The sequence below is a fragment of the Cricetulus griseus genome, chromosome 2 (genome assembly GCF_003668045.3).
Source record: "Cricetulus griseus strain 17A/GY chromosome 2, alternate assembly CriGri-PICRH-1.0, whole genome shotgun sequence".
NCBI classification, from domain to species: Eukaryota; Metazoa; Chordata; class Mammalia; order Rodentia; family Cricetidae; genus Cricetulus; species Cricetulus griseus.
The window spans coordinates 297951966-297971014 of NC_048595.1; the positions used below are offsets into that span (position 1 = coordinate 297951966).

The 19049-nt window shown below is 38.7% G+C and overlaps 1 protein-coding gene and 1 long non-coding RNA gene across 8 annotated transcripts in view; one reads left to right on the forward strand and one right to left on the reverse strand.

Moving 5' to 3' along the window:
* Mctp1 (multiple C2 and transmembrane domain containing 1) overlaps positions 1-19049 on the forward strand; it is a 551176-nt gene that overhangs the window by 408475 nt on the left and 123652 nt on the right. The window lies entirely within an intron of this gene.
* The window catches only part of LOC103159685, a 53778-nt gene that overhangs the window by 9808 nt on the left and 24921 nt on the right, over positions 1-19049 (reverse strand). For 2 of the 3 annotated variants that reach the window (XR_004768501.1, XR_004768499.1), the window contains exon 2: positions 1051-1227. This is a non-coding gene — a long non-coding RNA (uncharacterized LOC103159685). Of the gene's footprint in view, positions 1-1050; positions 1228-2126; positions 3636-19049 lie in introns of those variants that run through there. The other variant, XR_004768500.1, reaches the window with a different exon arrangement.

Sequence of the window (19049 nt, forward strand, 5' to 3'; positions counted from 1 at the left end):
GCTAAATTAAGTCACCTGTATGAATCTCTTTGAAGTTCTTAAGTAGAGGAACCTGTGGGTAACTTAGAATCCAATAACAGTCATGGGCACAACACAGGTTTTGTTTCTGATGCCTATAGTATTACAAAATTTGTATCAGTACAGAAAGGTAATTTAAAAAGAAATATGGGAAAGTTTTCTACACTGGACCTTAAATTGGGGATGCTTCATAAGGAAAATCGTCTCATCCATGTTTGCCTGAAGGCTTGGATTTTCCTGCAAAAACAGTGTCAGTGACATATTTAAGAACACCTGAGTTCTATTTCTAATTGCCAAGGATGTCCAGGCTAAATTTAAACAATGAGAACATAAAATAGATTGTGAACTGAAAAATGTCATTTGTCAGTGTTTTAATACATTACCAGAGATGGCAACAAGGAATAAATCCATAAATAAATAAATGGGGCTTCCCATTTTCAGGCACACACAAATAAAGCTGTGAAGGATGCAGCTCAAATGACATTAGTGACAAAATTGAGGTTAAAGCTGCATTGGTCACCCCAGGATAGAATCAGTAGGACCTGAGACTACTGCAGGGCAGCAAACATTGCATCACAAGAGAAGTGGGGTGCCCCACCCTCCTCTCTACTGAGAGAAGCACATGTAAGATTCACACTCATAGTTTGTACCACGCAATGAGATGAGGGTGGGAGCACGTCTCTCCTCTGTCTTACCATCAGAAAGGGCACACTACAATATCTCCTCTTTTCTTTCTGTTTCTCTCTGTCCTCTTAGAGGGCAGAGGTGTTACTGGAGTGCAGGTAGCTCAGGAGAAATTCATGTGAAGAGTTAAAGAGTTCAGGTGAAGGCAATAACATCTCTCTCTTAATCATTCTCTCTCTCTCCTCTCCCTCCGTCCCTCCCTCCCTCTCTCCTCATTTCATTCTTCTCTCTTTCCTCTCTCTCACATGCTCTTTATCTTCTATCATCTCCTCTATTTACCACTGGGGTGCAGGGGATCCCTGGAAAGGAAAAGAGAAAACTTTCTTCTGGGTAGCAAAATGTCCATACCTGGGTATTACCACAGAATGGTGCCTCCCTTCTTGTTGAGTCAGTTTTGAACACAGCTTCCTTAAGTATGGATCAGTCCGTGTATCCAGGCCAAACACATGTCCAGCCTTGAACTAAGAGGTAAAGTAGGTATGGGGTGATTTCTGGTGCCTCTTGTCTGCAAATACATTTTCAGATCTGTCAAGAAACAGTCTCTGTTTATAATTAAATTTGCTAAAAGGTATCTTTATAATGTTTTTATGTTATAAACTCCCTTAATCTTAATCACAAAACCCAGAAAATGTGGATATTTTTGAGTAAGTCTGATGATCTGCAAGGCAGTCTGTTCTGGGTACTGTTTCATTCACAGGCGCTCGGGTGTTCCCTTTACCATGATTGAAGAATTTTAAAGTAGGCATTTTTAATATTTTCTACCTTCTTAATTATTACTTGTTTAGTGCAGCACTGTTAGCACAGGGATTATGAGTTAATAAAAATGTCACAATATTAGTGTATAAAACACTGTATAATTTTCCCCAGGTAATGATTAATGGCATGAGGCTATATTAACAATACTCTTAGTGTATTGCCCCAAATGTATTTGATTCTTGTGTTTAGAAAGTAATTTATACTGAAACTCAATAAGGAAATATGAAGGATTTAGTTAAACAATTTAATCCAGCCATGGATAGTTTCCGATGGTTTATATTATGTTGATTCTACCTAAAAATGGATTTGAAAATTGTAAACACTGTCTCCATATTTGCCAGGGTGATCTTATTGAGATTCATATCTCATCACACTGATCACTAACACAGCTGAAAAATAAAATTAATAAGCCATTAAGTCTTTATTACACAATGGTTTTTGTTCACATAGATAAATGGTCTCTTTTTTCTTTCTTTTTAAATGATGTCTCTTTGGCTTTGTTCCGTGGCTACAGCAGGCTGTTAGTATGTATCTTTATACCATCAGAATGAATGAGAGATATCTGTATAAATTATTGATTCACTTGAGCCTACCTCAGTAATTCAGAGCTAAAAACTCTGGCAGCTTATCTGATAAAATGCTATAACTAGCAGACTGAAGTTACCTACCACAGCAACCATCGCCAGCCAGGAGGTCAAACGCCCTTTTACCTTTAGACCTGAACACCTGCAAATTGAGCTGTGTCCCATTCAGAATTTTAAGAACAGGTCCATTGTCACAGGAAGTAGAGTTTGTTTCTTGGAGAAAATTATGCCAGTTCTGGTTCTGAATGAAAGACAAGGCTTTCATTACTCAAGGGATATTAGGGCTGACTGCTTTTTTGAGAAAACAAATTTGCTGTAACTTTATCTGTAATTTAGTCCTCAATGGGTGCAAATAGACAACACATTGTATGGAACAGAAGGAAGAAAATAGGGGTTTGTTAAAGCTATACAGGGCTCTGTAACCATTATATTTCCGAGGGAGTCTTATCAGGATATTTTGGTTACAGCTTTAGCACCAAACACCTGTTTTGAATTTTAGCTTTAATAACATTGGAAAGAGAGGGGTGACTATAATTTTGGATTACAAAACACAAATCTTTTTCAAAAAATTACTGTATAGTATTTGGACTCGCCTGGTCCAAAAATTATAGAAATAGGCATTCCTCATCAGACTGAGCCCTGGACACAGACTTACTTGGGAGTGTGCTGGCTACTTCACTTGTATAAGAAAATCAAGTTCACAGCTTTATAGTCTTCTCAATTAAAGAGTAAACTACATATTATTCATAAGAGTGTGGTTTAGCTTTGTCAGGGTTAAAGTCACCCAGTCCTTAAGTCATTAAGCTCAATAGCTGTCATAAAGACTCCTTAATTTTACATGTTTACAGCTGACTGTGGTCATCAGAAGACACTAGGTAATCAAACATTTTGAGCTTGTTCTAAAGTTCAACCTAGTCAATTAGCACATTTTCTGTTAAAAAACTTAATTAGTTGTTTCTATAATTTAATAGTTACTCAGTTTTTCCATTCTTCAATTTTCAGTCCTTTTCAGTGCCCACATAGGAATATATCATGTGTATCCATACACCATGCCTCAGGCAAAGTTCATGACTCCTTCTCCCAAAACAAATTTGGAAAAGTATTACAAATTCAATAGTTAATGATCCTTACTATGTTTGGCATACATAAGTAGCTCCCTGGCTCACTCTCTTTCTATTCGTTATACAGTATTTACATGAGGTGCTAGGAAGTGAAATCTCCTATGCAGTCCATGAAATGTGTCTCTAGAATGCACCTACCTTTCCTATTCCTCCAGCTCCCCGCTGGGTACCCACCAGTCATGCCCATCATGTTGGCCTACTGTCTGTCTTGTGGTCCTGGCTACCTCTGACTGTATCTGCCACATGTCACTGAAACTTAACTTGTGTCCAATATCAGCATCCTGGACTTCTCCTTTGTATGTCTCAAGATAACCTGATGGTCAAGTCTGATGCTGTCTAAGGTTGGAATATGGTCACCTTTAACTACACAATGAACACTTATCATTGACTTTGTGGACAATGAACTTCTGATTTTCTTAGACATGCAGGTCAATTTTTTTATAAAGGTGTAAAAATCTATAATGAGATATTAAAAAGCAGACAAAGTAATAGACTGACCCTCAGACAACACCAGATAGGAACTTTCTGGTCCTAGATAATCTCAAGGGTGCCCATCTCAGTGGGAAATATACCTCTTCTTTCATTTAGAAAATGATAAAGCTGGCCGGGCGTTGGTGGCGCACACCTTTAATCCCAGCACTCGGGAGGCAGAGACAGGCGGATCTCTGTGAGTTCAAGGCCAGCCTGGTATCCAAAGTGAGTGCCAGGAGAGGCTCCAAAGCTATAGAGAAAAATCCCTGTCTCAAAAAACCAAAAAAAAAAATGATTAATATGAAGAAATGATTAACATTAAATAACAGGGAAGTGATTTCATTATAAAGACAAAAGGCCTTGTTGTGCTCTTCTCTGTGTGATGCCAACAAAGTGAGCAGATCCACCCTAACAGAAGTGGAGTGATCCATCTTTGGTGCTGGCACTGGGTCTTCTATATTGGAAGGGCCCACAGCAGCAAATTTCAGTCATCAGAATACAATGTGAAGAAAGAGGAAAGCATCTAACCCATGCTAACCTTCCTGTCAGGCTTTTTTTCTCTGAACACGGTAGAATGCTCTCTCTATGCATCAACCTTACAGACCAAGTCTTTACAATTTAGATTTGTAGGTCTGGATTCCATGTAAAAGTATCAATTATTTCAAGGATGACTGATTACATGTGGTTTTTCCATCCCAAGTCCCCATGTTCACCTTTATAACTTTTTTTTTTCAAAAAGTAATGTGGTTTAAAAAGCATTTTAAGTTGCCTAACATAAATGATAAAAATCAAATATTGGATTCACAAACAATAGCCTTTATTGGTTTGTGACAAGTGATCTATCTTTTTATATTAGTGAAGCCTTCTGAACCAGCTTGTTTTTCATAATTGGTAATTTGTGAGTCATATATTTATTATCTGTCCTTTTATGGCTTTGAAAATAGTGAATGATGCCAGAGATCACTGTGCTTTTCTAACGGAGTGACTGTAGTGCAGTTTATTGGCTGCATTTTCTGAGAGCACGTTGCTGGTAAGCTTTGCAGAGAATATAAGAGAAAAATGAAGTTAGTGCATGCTGCAAAGAGCTGTGACAGACCTAAAAGCCATGTCGGTAACATGAATTTAGTTTTCAGAAGTTATTCTTTGTAGCATGAAAAGATCAAAATACAACAAATAAAAAAGTATCAAGTAGACATCTGTGAGCTGAGAAAAATAGTTTTGTACATAGTTTTGCCCAGACACAGTCAACAGTTGAATGACACACAGCATAGCAGACTACTGTATTATCAGCATCACAATATTAACATAATAATTTTCATTAATCAATAATCTCACTTGATTTTGAGAGCCTTCGGAAACACCCTACCAATTATAATACAATTTTTATTATTCAGGCTTACATCTTGTAAAGCCTCCTAAATTGTAATACAAATACCCATGCCTTTGCTGTGCCTTTTTACTTGTGTTCGGGGAGAAGGAAAGCTCCATACATTTATTTATATGAGCAAGATAAATAATAAGAGGGTCTTAAAAATCTGGCTTGCCTAAGAGAGCAATACTAAAAACGTTAAAAACTTTTAATTAATAACTCTTTCACATACCCTGAATAATCTTAGTAATCTCCTCTCAGCTGTAGAGACTGAACACAGTATGAATCAGTAGCAGAAGTAACAATCTAATTTAGATATCTATTTAAGAAGAAAAGTATTTTTAGACACATTAAATATTCATTTCCTAGAAAACTTGTTATGAATCTGCTTTTGAAAATTACGACTTCATCCTTAGTTTTATAAAATTTCTCTTGAACAATGTAATTATAGAGACCCATTTCTAATAAAAAGATTAGCTATTTAATTAAAATAAAATTGAGATCATTTAATCATTTCATAATTATATTATACATTATGATTATATACAATTAAACACTATATATGCAACATTTACTCTCTGGGAAGCCTGATATGAGGTCGGACACTGCAGATTAACACCTTCATTGCTTGTACTTCTGTGATTCTATCACATCTGTTCCTCCCTCTAACTGCCTGAAATGTATGCTTCAGAAAAGGAAATGCTACCTGTCACACAGCCGCCTATCAGAACAAACTAGAGTATTTCTGTTTCTAGCAAATTTTTCACTCATTTGAGCTCTTACCAAGTGACTTTGTTTCAAAGAAATATTATACTTAGCCTTGTGTCGTTCAGAACAAGATCGAGTGTCCACACTGAACCCTTTGTTTATGCCACTTGCATATGCTCTAAATTGTGTTTGAAACTGAGGTTATGTGGAACATCCTTAGCACACCAGCAAGCAGAGTTTGACCTGTATAAATAGCAGCAATAAAGATCCTTACACATATCTTAGTTATGTTGACAATGCTATTTGGCATCTCTAGCACGATGCAGGATTCACTCTACCTTTCAGATGTTTTATTGGCCTCATCTTTTAACACATGGAGTGTCATTGGGGTATGTTTATTTGTACATATGGAGTGACAGATTGTTGATGTGCTTTAACCATAATTTATTATTCAGTTTTGAAATAGATTTGAAATTCTTTACAATTGAAAGAAGATACATTTCTAATAATCCGATGAATAGAACTAGGTTTCAAAACAATTCTCTGTATTTCAAAATTGTGGCTTATCATAGAAGTTACTGAAAATGCAGTGTTAATTTGATACATTTTCCAGTAAATATCAGATTTTTTTTATTGTAAAACAGATCTGAGCTTCATAACCAAAGTATTTGACAGTTTCCTAAAGAAGAAATGCAGCTTAGAAATAAAAACTGAATTATTCTTAATACTGTATAAGGTATATTGTACATGTTTAAGTGAGTTTATTTTAAAATCTTTACAGCATCAGGGAAAGTTTAGTATGAACTACTCCCATCTCATGAGGGAGTCTCACACCATGGTGACATTGTGATCAGTCCACTGAAAACAAGATTATTAATATGGATTCTCTGTGGAATCCATGTAAACAATAAATTGAGATGGAGAGTGTTAGAGTACATTATTGATAGATAATATTTTCTCTATTAGAAAAGCAATTTACATTTGTCTGAAGATAAACCTCCACAAGAAATGGAAAAAAATGTAAAACCCTAAGACTTTATTGTACTTTTAAGTCAGAAAGTACCTTTCAAATCCGCATGTGGGTTTTGAAACCATTACATACTCCTGAGCTTGTCTTCTGCCAGCAAATAATTTTGATACGGTTGTACTAAACTTTACCACCACCCCCTCCATGTTGTCTTATATGTCATTCTGAAGTTTGGCCTGTAGGGGGCAGTCTTGCATCACAAAAGGCTCTCCAGTGATTCATTTCGTTCAACAGGAAAAGCTCGCTCCATTACAGATCTGTTAAACACAGCCGGAGCTATTTCCATAGATTCCAGACTTTGATGATGGTCTGTGGTCTTAAAACTGTGACCTACAGATTTAGTGTGCAGTTGTTTGGCCTTCAGGATCTTACTAGAAAATCTCGCAGGCTTTATTTTGCATCGTGACCCAAGATTGGTTGGAGACTGGAGAGTGGCAACATCAACTGGAATCTTAGGAATCAAAAGGAATGTGCATGGAATGTGATGCCCTTCAGATTAAAATAAATCAGTAAAGTTTCCAAGTGATGGGAGAATAGTGGAGTACTGAGTGGAAAAGATGACGAGAGTGGCCCTGAGTCAGGCTCTCCTTCCCATACAGTGAAAGTATGCAGTTACCGTCTCGCTGCCAAAATCGCTTAAATCTGGCTAATCCCAGTTCTATAAGGAATAGAGGAATAACTGCTACAGAGCACAACTACATAACCATACACATTACATGTATTTGTAAGAATCTGTAGTTAAGTATGGATGTGGGAGAAGATACGGAAGACATGTATGCACCGGAGGTCATTTCCTTCACTTTTGACTGCAGTGCGTTAGTTCAAGCAGACCGTGTGTTCTGTAGCAAGATGTACCTTCACTCCTGATTCATGAGTTGAAAACAGTACGTGATGTTTTTAGAATGGTAGCTTTTGATTTATTTCTGAGTAATAATCTGTCTCTCAGAGAGGGCTGTGTGCCAAAACTGGAGACTCTTTTGCTCTTTCACTCTTGTTATTGGCTGAGTGTCCACTACATTAACAGTTTCTGTCCTAAATAGAGCTTCCAAGTTGACATGATCTGACCGTGTGGAGCAGAGATGGAGGCAGGCTTGAGAGAACAGGAGACGTGCCAGCCGAGTCTGGCTGTGTGAGAAGGCTTTTGGAAATTAATGAGGACAAGAAAGATCACTTAAGGTGGAAAGACTAACAGCATGTGTCTGCTAGCAATACCAGAAAGCATTTCCTTAGCTCTTAAAATTGTGGTTATCACTTCCAGAATATTTTTTTTCATTTTATTACTGTTCAACTGTTTGTTAAAGGAAGTGCTAATAACAATTTTATATTTCATGTCTAATGAGGGGGAAATTGATTTTCTGTGCACAAAGTTCTTATCAAATAACTATGCTTCATATCCATGAATGTCTAATTCCATGAATTTTTAAAAATCTAACTCCAAAAACATAAACATCCATTCCTGATTTACTTCTGAACGTACCTGTTGATTCCATTGAGTGGAGCTTCAGTGCATTTTTCAGTGATTGTATTTTTGAACAGGAAATTGTTCTTAAGTGGAGAGGAACCAACGTTTGCTTGTGAACTGTGTAGTGGGGTTTTCAGTTTCAGCTGTTAATCAGCAGAGCAGTCTGTGCTTCTGATTTTCTAGAAATTATCCTACATTTCTAGAAGCTGTATTGCATTAGTTACCGTCTTAGTTGATAAAACTGCAACCTCTTTTTTGAAGCATGAAATGTATACTATCATGACAAATACCTCATGATGACTAAGACTGCATTCGAACCCTTCATGCTCATGTTGGAACATACCTGTCAAAGTCACAGAGTGCAGCTTCAGGAACAAAACAAACTTCCTGTCTGTGTTGGGAAACTTCTGAACCCATGGTTACATACTATTAGAGTTGCAGCTTGTTGAAGGAAGGAGTCATTTCCATGAGGGTAAACGGAGGTGGCATTTCTCACCTAGAGAACCCCAGGACCAGGACTGTGCAGAAGGGGAGGATTCAAACAGAAGGTAGACAAACTTCTTTTCTTGAATAAACACTTTGGATATTACAAGCTTATTTTTCCCAGGCTCTTTAGCTGGAAGATTGGATAGCCTACTATTTTTTTTTTTTAGTTATAGTTGATTTTCTTGGTTATAAGTCAATTCAGGCATAGTTGTAAATATTTTTTAGTGTACTCTTTTCAGTTCTGAAGGTTATTCCTACTTGCTACAAATATAGACAGATCACCTGACATGTCTTCCCTATACCCTCTCACCGACCCTTCCCACACCAATGCTTAACACTAAGATGCCACAGTGAATGACCTGTGGTTTCCAAAGACCAGCCATATCTTAGGTGAACAAAGCTGACACTGCAGATATGTTGCACGGCAGAGAAGCAGGTGCTTGAGTGGGTGTTTGCAATCTTTTATCATCAGCCTGGTTCTCACGGTACTAGATGACTGCAGAGGGCGACAGACTCTCCTCTGTTACAACCATATCTGGGGCATCAACACACCAGGGATTGAACCTGAAGGGTGATGAACTTGACCTCCTGGGAATGATATTTCTCCCTCTTTCTAATTTACCCCAGCTCAACATATGTGCACAAATACACATATTGCTACCTCTTAATGGTGGCTAATAAAGTTTTTTTTCCTTTACCTCCAGAAATCCCTTTGTGTGTATCAAAAATGGCAAAAAGCAAAGAATCTATCTGTGTTTTTTGTCCATCCCTGATATCCTATATCCAGAGGGATATCAAGAATATATCTTTGAACTGAGGGGAACATTAGGAGTCTGACTTTTATTTTTTCATTGTCTATGGATATGGGAACTATTAGAAGTTCAAGTATAGAAAAAAGATCCAGAACTAACACCCCATAGGAAAATCAGCTTTATCTTATAAGCAATAAAAGAAAAGTTGAAGTTGGCGTTTGAGAAATGGGTAATTGCTTTGTGGATTATTAGGATCATCAGAACCCAGCTAACGGCCAGCACACAGAACTTTGGTTAAGTTTAGAGCAGTGCACATCAGTCCTTGCTGTGTATCTCTCAAGCTGGCTGACTCAGGAGCTAAAGTGCCTTTACCAGGTGACGTTGATGTGACCCAGAAGGACTTAAAGCACAAAGATGTTGGTGATCTAAAACATAGGTACCCAAACTCTAGTGTATTTGGGATCCAGTGGAAGGTTCTCTTTTTATGAAACAATCTTATTTTATATATCAATCCCAGTTCCCTCTCCCTCCCATCCTCCCATGCCTCCCACTGACGCCCCCCCCCATCCAACTCCCAACCACTCGGCAGGGAGGATGTGGCCTTCCATGGAGGATCATCAAAGTCTGTCACATCATTTGGGGGAGGGCCTAGGCCCCTACTCCGTGTATCTAGGTTGAGAGAGTATCCCTTCATGGGGAAATGGGCTCCCAAAGTCCATTTGTGCACTAGGGATAAATAATAGTTCTACTGTCAGAGGTCCCATAGCCTGCTCAGGCCTCCTAACTGACACCCACACTCAGAAGGCTTGGTTCAGTCCATTGCTGGTTCCCCAGCTTTACGACTGGGATCCATGTGCTCTTTCTAGGCCAGATCAGCTGTTTCTGTGGGTTTCTCCAGCATGGTCTTGGCTCCTTTGCTCATCCTTCCTCCCTCTCTACAACTGGATTCTAGGAGTTCAGGTTCTTAAAATCCAGAAATCTGGATTGTGGTATTAAGAAAAGACCAGAGCTCAAGAATTTGCACATCTAGCCATTTCACAAGTGGTATGTCTTGTGGTTATCTAGGGACCACACTTTGAAAATCACTGGTCTCCTGTCATTTACTCTACTACATATGAGTTAAAAACTAAGGTGGCATTAGAAGAAAACACACACACACACACACACACACACACACACACACACACACACTCGAGTGCATGCACACATGCACACACCCATACACAGAGCGCTCATCCCTTACCTCAACAATTCCTGCATGGGTCTTGGATAGGGCAATGGCATGGAGAACAAAACCCAACTCCCCTCCTTCTATATTCAAATGAGTCTAACAAGCCCAGTGAGATTCTTTCCACAAAAAAGACACATAACAAATTGTAAAAGGAACTAAATTTAAAATGAGGAGCTAGGACTCCAAAAGATGGAAAGAAACCAGTAGTCAGTGTGTGAGGGAAAGGAAGAACGGTAAAAAAAAAAAGCCTTGATTTTCTCATCAGTATAAGTGAAGCCTGTGAGTGAAGGCAGTTCAGGAGGTGTTCCCACAACTGGCAGTTGGGAGCTGCCAGGATTTCAGTGCAGCCGACAGCCTTGCACCCTTCAATCCATCTTTCTCCAGTGTCTTCTGCATGCTTTTTTGCTGCTTTAGACCCAGAAGGAAAAGCAGGCGATTGGTGCCCAGGTTTGTAAGGTTCTTACAGCAGATAAAGGCAGCTATAGACATTAATAAAATGGATAAACATGAATTGTCACATTCATGCTTGAAGTTTTTGGAAAATTTCAAACTTTCTCTTATCTTTCCAATGCCTTCTTTAAGAATAGAAGCTAACTTGTCCAAAATGCCACTAATGGCAGTGTTGACACAGAATGAAGCCGAGGTTGGAAGAAGATGATCTTGATTGCTCATAGTTCATCTTGGTACTTACTCTCTGTTCTATTTGCAATAGACAGGTCAGCTCTCCCAGAAGCTCTCCCTGTTCACCTTTCACGTTTGATATTAGGCTCTGCTTTTGCAAGAAAATGACTTCTGTCTCCATCTAATAAGTAAAGTAGTTTGCCATATAAAGATGCTGAGGCAGTATTGAAATTTCTCAAAGCCCACAGTCTCTTCTCTCCCAGGGCATTGAACTCAAGCCAATCTCTTGCTTGAACTTCTGTCTTACATTTTAGTGTTGAATATTTTGCTGGAGTTCTTATTTTCTACAAATGGAAAATTTACTTGAAAAAGTACAACAAATGGCTTCAAACATTTTAAAGACATCTAAGATAAAACTTCGCTAATAGGGATCGATCTTGAGAGAAAGTACCAAGTCCATTATCTTACCCAAACCTGCCATCTGAGCCTGACTTCTCTACATGGGCTCCTTCCTTTATCCACCATATATCTTTCTCACTTCTAGACTAAAACTAGGAGACAAATACCTACATCCCAGCGCCTCTGATACCCTTTTCAAGGCAGACATTATAAATAGATTACAGTGTTGTGTTTGTGTACTTGCATCATGATTCTTCCCAGCAAAGCACCCACATAAGGATCCACTATAGATCACTGAGAGGTGAATCTATCTACAGTTCCCTTATTCTTTATGGCTGTCTTCCTTCATGAGTATGAATCTAAAAAGATGCAAAACAGCTTTCCCTTGTTATTTGACTCAGGATGTGGTAGACAGCCTTTGTACACAGTGAGTGCTCAGTGTGAATGCATTTTGTAAATTTTATTTTTCAGGCTAGAATCAGCATATTATAAAAATATAGTTCATAGTTTTGCATATGGGATTATTTATTTGGTACTAGGATCGAAGCCAGGGCCTTGTGCATGCAAAACAAGCACTGTAGCACTGACCTATATCCCCAGCAAACTTGTAAATTCTTTTTAGTTTGAGATAATCTCTCACCAAGTTGCCCAGCCTGACCTAGAACTTGCAGGCTGCTGTTTTTCAGCCTTGCAAGTATCTGGGGTTACAAGAGTTTGCCATTAAGCCCAGCTTATTTAATAAACAACATGCTTCTCTTAAAAGAGAAGACCCTTCAGTATTCTTCATGCTGTTATAATGTACTGAACTCAGGGAAAATAACTCCAACTCAAGATCTTCACAAAGTCTGCCTTAAAGGAGGTTGTACTAATGATCTTTCTTTTCCCGGTTGCTTCTATCATGAAAATAGAAGTTTACTACTGGTCTTATTTAACTAGTTTGATCTTCTATTATAAACAGTTCTTATTCATAAAGCAGCCTCCATAATGTTTACTTTTCCTAAATAGACTTATTTGGCATTCATTCCTTGCAAAGATATCTTAAAAGGAATTATATGCAGTTCTTTCTTCATTGGTGACCTAACCCATAATGTTATTAATCAGAAAGATGAAATAACTGAGGCATGGACATGAAGATATGCCTGCTGTTTTTAGATGGTATAATCCAGCAATTTGTTGCTGTTTATGACATAAAATATGTCCTTCTTTATACTGCAGATTTTGTATGAGTGTATGAATTCTTTGATATAAAAGGAACACAAATAAGACACCTCCTTTACAGAATCCTGTGGCTTTCTCAGTAAGTTTCCCTCATGTCTTCAGGGATGGGGCTTGGCACCTTTTGATTTTGTAGCTATTTTTACACTTTTATGTTCTCGTCATTCCCTCGCTCACTTAGCACCCAAACCTACCCTGATGCTTTTTAAACACTGCAGCGACTAAACCAACCCCGGGTGGCAACCACTTCTAAAGGCAGAGTTGCATTTGACTGTGTGTTAATTAGCTCCAGTAGATTATCCTCCGGTGTGTGGTCCAGTATTGGTGGGAACTCTTGGAACTCTGAGGATTTCATGTTTATTTTCATGTATTGAGGCAAATTCTCAGTATGTCTTCAAATTATCTCCTTGGGGGTGTTTCTCCTGAGCTAATCCTGACAGAATTTTCCTGTCAGATATGCCCATCATCAAGAACAGGAGAATGGTGCACATGCAGGAACCTCTGTGCTTGGGGCTGTATGCAAATTTAATGGCCAGTGCATTTCTGCTTCTCTTACATGGATGACAGACATTTTAACAATGTGTTCCACATTTCCCTCTGGGAATCCAGTTGGATTCCTATATGAATAAGAGTGCATATATACACCATTTGGAATGTATCTTTGAATATAGTACAGGGAACATATATGCATAAAAATGTGTTTATATATACATATAAGCACATTTATTATAAGAAATGTGTATATTGGGATGCATGTGTGAAGACAGGAAAGATCCAAGCAGCTCTTGATAGGAGATGTGTCTACATCCCAGGGAGACTAATCAGCCGCTGAAAAATAGATGGGGAGAAGAACTGATAAACAAATCTATACTGCATATAATTCCACAGCATTTTGCAGTGGGGGTTATGCCACTGTGAGATGATGAGTAGCAATGGCATAGAAAATCAGTATTGTTTTTCAGCTATTTCTAATGGGAAAAACACATCTCCTAAGAGCTTTCCAATCTAAGTGCCAATCTCTATGATTGACCGTCAATCTGTGACTGACATTATCATTTGCCATTATTATATCTGAGGCTGCCAACACATTAAGTATTTCCTTTGCAATGTTGTTTTTTCCAGTGGCACATTTCCATCTTGGGCTTGTGTCTTTGAACCTCTGTGCCCTGATGAGCTTGGCTTACAATCTTAAAAGGACACAGGCAGGGCCTGTCTACTACTTGCCATTAAGTCTAGTATACAGGCTGGGCAGCCAGCTCTAAACATTACTGTCCCTGAAGGTTCTCCCATGTCAAAGATACTTCTCACTGTGAGCACTTACTGGAGGCCAAGTATTTAGCTGTTTTATATGAAATGGCCCAAACTAAGGGTGGCATTTTCCATTCCTCCATATCCCTTGAGAAATACACAGAAAAAGAATCCAACTAAAATAAGCATAAATGCTCTGTTAACACATCTTGCTTAATATTCAAATGCAACTTGAACCCTTGAGGTGTTACCATTGATAACAGCAGCACTTTTGTAGATATCAACTGTCAGAGTGTTCTTACAAGAGCAGGTGAGACTGTGATGGGATTCCTTTAGAGGAAAGGAATCCAAGTCCTGGGAGTTGAAATATCAATCCAGTTGTTAGAGCAAGATATGATGCTATTTTTCCCTCATAACACAAAATAAATGAGGAGAGGGCAAACATGTTACATGAGAAGGATGATGGCCTTAAGACATGGGTGTCAATGGAGGAGGCTAAATGTACCAACCCAGGGGTCACAGAAGGGGTGTGAAATCTCTGTCTCATTGTAAGAACTGCATTCTCCCAGACCCTCCAAGGCCTCCTGTGTTGCAGCATTGGAATGAAAATCAAAGCTATCTGTTCTCTCTGTTCTTCTCTGTGTATTTCAGTCTTCTTAACTTTTTCCTGTTTCTATAAATACAGTTGTTTTTTTTAAGTTTTAGGAGTGGCCTCCTAATTTTTTCATCCACTGTCAGTCTTATAAAGCTCCATGAATTTCTTCTCTCCCCTGAGACTTGGAGAAAGCAGGATTTCCCCAGTGACGCTGTCTGAGATTCACATGGGTGTCACTTTGAACTTAACCTGGTTCAAGCATATGGGATTTCAGCCTTCAGAGCCTTGAGCTTTGTGTCCCTGTGGCATCACAAGCAGCCACAATTCCAGTGTTTGCCTGAGGTCATTGCTCTAGATCTCTAATTACTACCAGAGGACATAATTAGATAGTGAATTGGGGATATGAAAAATCCTACTATTTTATTTGTGAATTCATTTCTTTCAATTAAGGGAAATGAATATTTATTGAGCATATATTATATACTAGATAGTTGCAGATGTCATCATGTAATCTTTGTCATTATCTTTTTAAAAGGTGCTATTATTTTAGCATCTTTAGAAGCAGGAATCAAAGGTCTGAAAGAGATCACAAAGTTAAGAGGTGCCAGGCCTAGGCTCAAATCCATTGGTTAGCATTGCTTTCCAGTATTTCCTGGATACCTGTCTTCAGCAGGGAAGCCTCTCTTGGGTTAGGGAAGGTGGTCCTGAAAAGAGCTATGGTGGGCAATAAATGCATTTTCTCTTGTATTATTTTAAAGCATCTATGAGTTAGCTACTTTAAAGAACATACATTATGTTCTGAAATTTTTTATGTATCTCTTACAATCTTTTCAACATCACTACAAAAAATGATGTTCCCAGAGCTTCATCTCTACATGGCCATAGCATGGTGTGAATCTTCCAGTGTGAAAACTCAGTGCCTGGAAGAGATTGTGGTGGCTAAATGTCCTTTGTTTTCTTGGTTAACACCAAATCCATATCTAAAGGCAATGTGATATTTCCCTCAGGATGGGGCTATAGTTGTTTATATATTTTCTAGATTTCCAACTGTGATAGCTTTAACTAGTAAAAGACCATGACTAGAAAAAACCTGGGACATGATTCAAGAGTTGCATTTTGAGCCTTTGCCATTAAATTTTGTTTTTTACATTTATTTATCCATCCATTCATTTTCTGCACACATGTGTAGATATGTGTGCCATGGTGTGTGTGGAGTTCACACAACAGCTTACTTGACTTGTTTCTCTCCTTCTAACATGTGGTTCCCAGAGATCAAACTCAGGCCACCAGGCTTAGGAGCAAGTGTGCCCTACCCTACTGAGCCACCCCCTGACCCCTGAGGTTTTGCATTTCATGTTGTAGCATTTATCACTTGACCTGGCTGATCAGATAATTCATGGGTCAATTGGTTTGTGAGTAAAAAGCATACATATACACAACATTCTAGCCTAGATAATTAAAAGTAGATAATATTAAAATGGATGTTCATCTGGAACTACCCTTTACTACTCAGAAAATTTAACACCAACACCTCTCATGATGTTTTTTCCAGTTCAGCCTGTCTATATCTGCTCCTGGGGCTGACCATCTTTCCCATCCTGTATTATCATCTCACTCTCCTACGTTAAGCTCCTCACATATGCTCTACATGTCCATACTGCAAAACTCAGCCTTGCAAAAGGTAATCGTGTACTGACTGCATTTACTGAGAACTCCCTATATGTCTGACACAGTGCTGATACTGAGAGAAAGATACAGTGAATTCATAGGGAACATTGAGTTTGAATGTGTGAAGGCTGCGGTAGTACACAGAAATGTTCCCATGGTATGGGCACCTTGAATTTTACAGGGTTTTCAGGAAATGACATCTCGGCCATTTTCCTCTGTCTTTAGAGCAGTGAGCCTAATAATTAAATTAAGGCAGCCCACCTGCCTTAGCAGTTTGGACACTGACGGCTATAAGTATAATACTGTGAAACTATAACAGCCTTTCAGGAACTGTTCTGCAGCACTTCACAGAAAAAAAAAAAAAAAAAAACTAAACCAAAATACAGCATTATGACCACCACTTTGGAATTAGGGTTAACAACTCTGCTATAATGAAACTTTTATGACTTACATAACATTCTGGCAGGAGAGATGCTGGGTGAGTGTAAAGTCTGATGATGGCTGCTGCTGTTGCTTCTGTGGCATTTGGACAACTTAAACCATATGGCCTAAATGTAACTCTAGATAAGCATATAATTTTAGGTTGATTTTGTTTCTGAACACTTGGAGGTCTGTTTGAATTAGGAGCCAAATCAAATCCCAGAAACAGGTGTATTTCCAAAAAAAGGAAGGGATGTGATTTGCAGATGACCCAGTTACCGAATCACTGCCATACAGAAAGTGAAGGAATATTTAAATATCATGCCAGAGTCCTGTCCAAGTGCTGGGCCTCAGGCATCTGCTTTTCTGACTCCTTGAAAGCACATGAAAAGAAATATAATTTGGGAGCCCTCACAAAGAAGACTGATTCTGCTCCAAGAATGAGCAAGTACCCCAGTTACTTGTCCACCCTCTAACCCAAGGTCTTTAGATTTCAGATATTTCCTTTTTCCTCCTTCTGGCATGGGAAAATGTTTGAAAAAATCAGCTCCAGATGTCTTTTGATCCCTTTGTTCCACACTGGAATAATCGCCCAACCCATGCCAGGCTTGGTGATACAGGCTGCCAATGGTTACTAATTTCATCCCCATGACAATTTCAAATAGTAGTTACTCTATTTCTTCACACCACAGATGAAGACACCAAAGGACAGAGAGGTGACATAATTTGCTGAGGACTTGTAACACTAGATGGTAAATCAGAGGTTCATATCCAAGCGTGCTATGCACATTCTCTGTGTTTCTAACCTCAGAATCTGCCTTCTGCCCAACCCCCATCCCTAAGTGGTTCAGTCACTTCTGTAAATCTATAGAAAGTGGGGATTCAATAACAAAGTTTGCTGCCAGGGAGGAGATTGGCATCCTAATGATCCTAGGTACAGAAGAATGTGTTCTCAATCAAACCTCTTTTCCTTCTGGGATTCAAATGGCCTTGTAATTTTTAAGTCTGTGGTTTTTGAAACTGCAGAGCAGAATCCAATAATTACCTTCCTTATCTTACTCTTTTGTCTAAGAAACGCAAAGATGGTATAAATGGGAAATTGCAAATTTTATCAGCTACAGTTTTTATAAGAACTAATGTTGCTGCTTAGGGTGAAACCATGAACAGTCTGGTGGGTCTTTTAAATTTATTCCAAAGACAAAGGCTCAGACTATGGAATCATAAAATTACTAGGGAAAGGGTATTTCATAGTATAAATCTTCCTGCATTAACTGTTAACCCAGAGTGTCTTTAAAGAGTCTGATTTCAGCCTCCATGGTAACAAGAAACACACAAGAGAAGGTTGAGCTCCTCAATCCCTCCACGGTAACAAGAAACCCACAAGGCAGAAGGATGAACCCCTCAATTCCTAGAGCAATTTCTGTCTTCACCATTTATTCTGCTGTGCTTCAACACAGTATTGTGTTTTATGTATTCAATTGGTCCTGTGTGTGTGTGTTTCTTTCCCCAGCTAGTAAGTAAACCCTTGAGGGTCAGTTAGCATTCTGTATACTTTAGGCAGCTCTCACTAACAAAATACAGACATACACTGGCCCTCAGTGGCCTCCTTCTTTGGAATGGGGAAGTTAATACCTACCTACCTTGCATGATTTGTAAAGAATAAATAAATAAATGATACTGGAGAGGGGTTGAGACATGCGGGAGAGTTTGGCTTGCATAGACACAGCCCAGGGTGTAGTTCAAGCAAGCATAAAAGGAGGCTGCTACTAGCTCAGTTGGTCACCAGTAACAATTAACATCCACTTAGCTTCTATGTCAAAATTCCCTATCAGCACTGAATTCCTTGAATCTGTGTAAATACCTAGATAAGCAAGTTGGTTAAGAAAATCAACTCTCAATTTGTTCAGGGGATGGACATGGGAAGAGGGGGGAGGAAGCTACGAGAGTGAGATGGGAAGAAAAGGAAGGATGCAGAGGTCATGAGGAAGCAGAAATTTTGAGTCAGGTGTAGATTAGAAGAAAGGACATGTGACAGGTAGGATTTTTGTTAGGGGAGGGTGGTAGAGGAGGAAGGGAGGGAGAAGGGAACTGGGATCGTTATGTAATTCAATCTTGTTTGTAATTCAAATATATAAAAAATAAAACAGAAGTCAAAAAAAAAACCTAACAAACAAAAGAAAATCAACTCTCACCATCCCCCAATCCAGCTCTTAG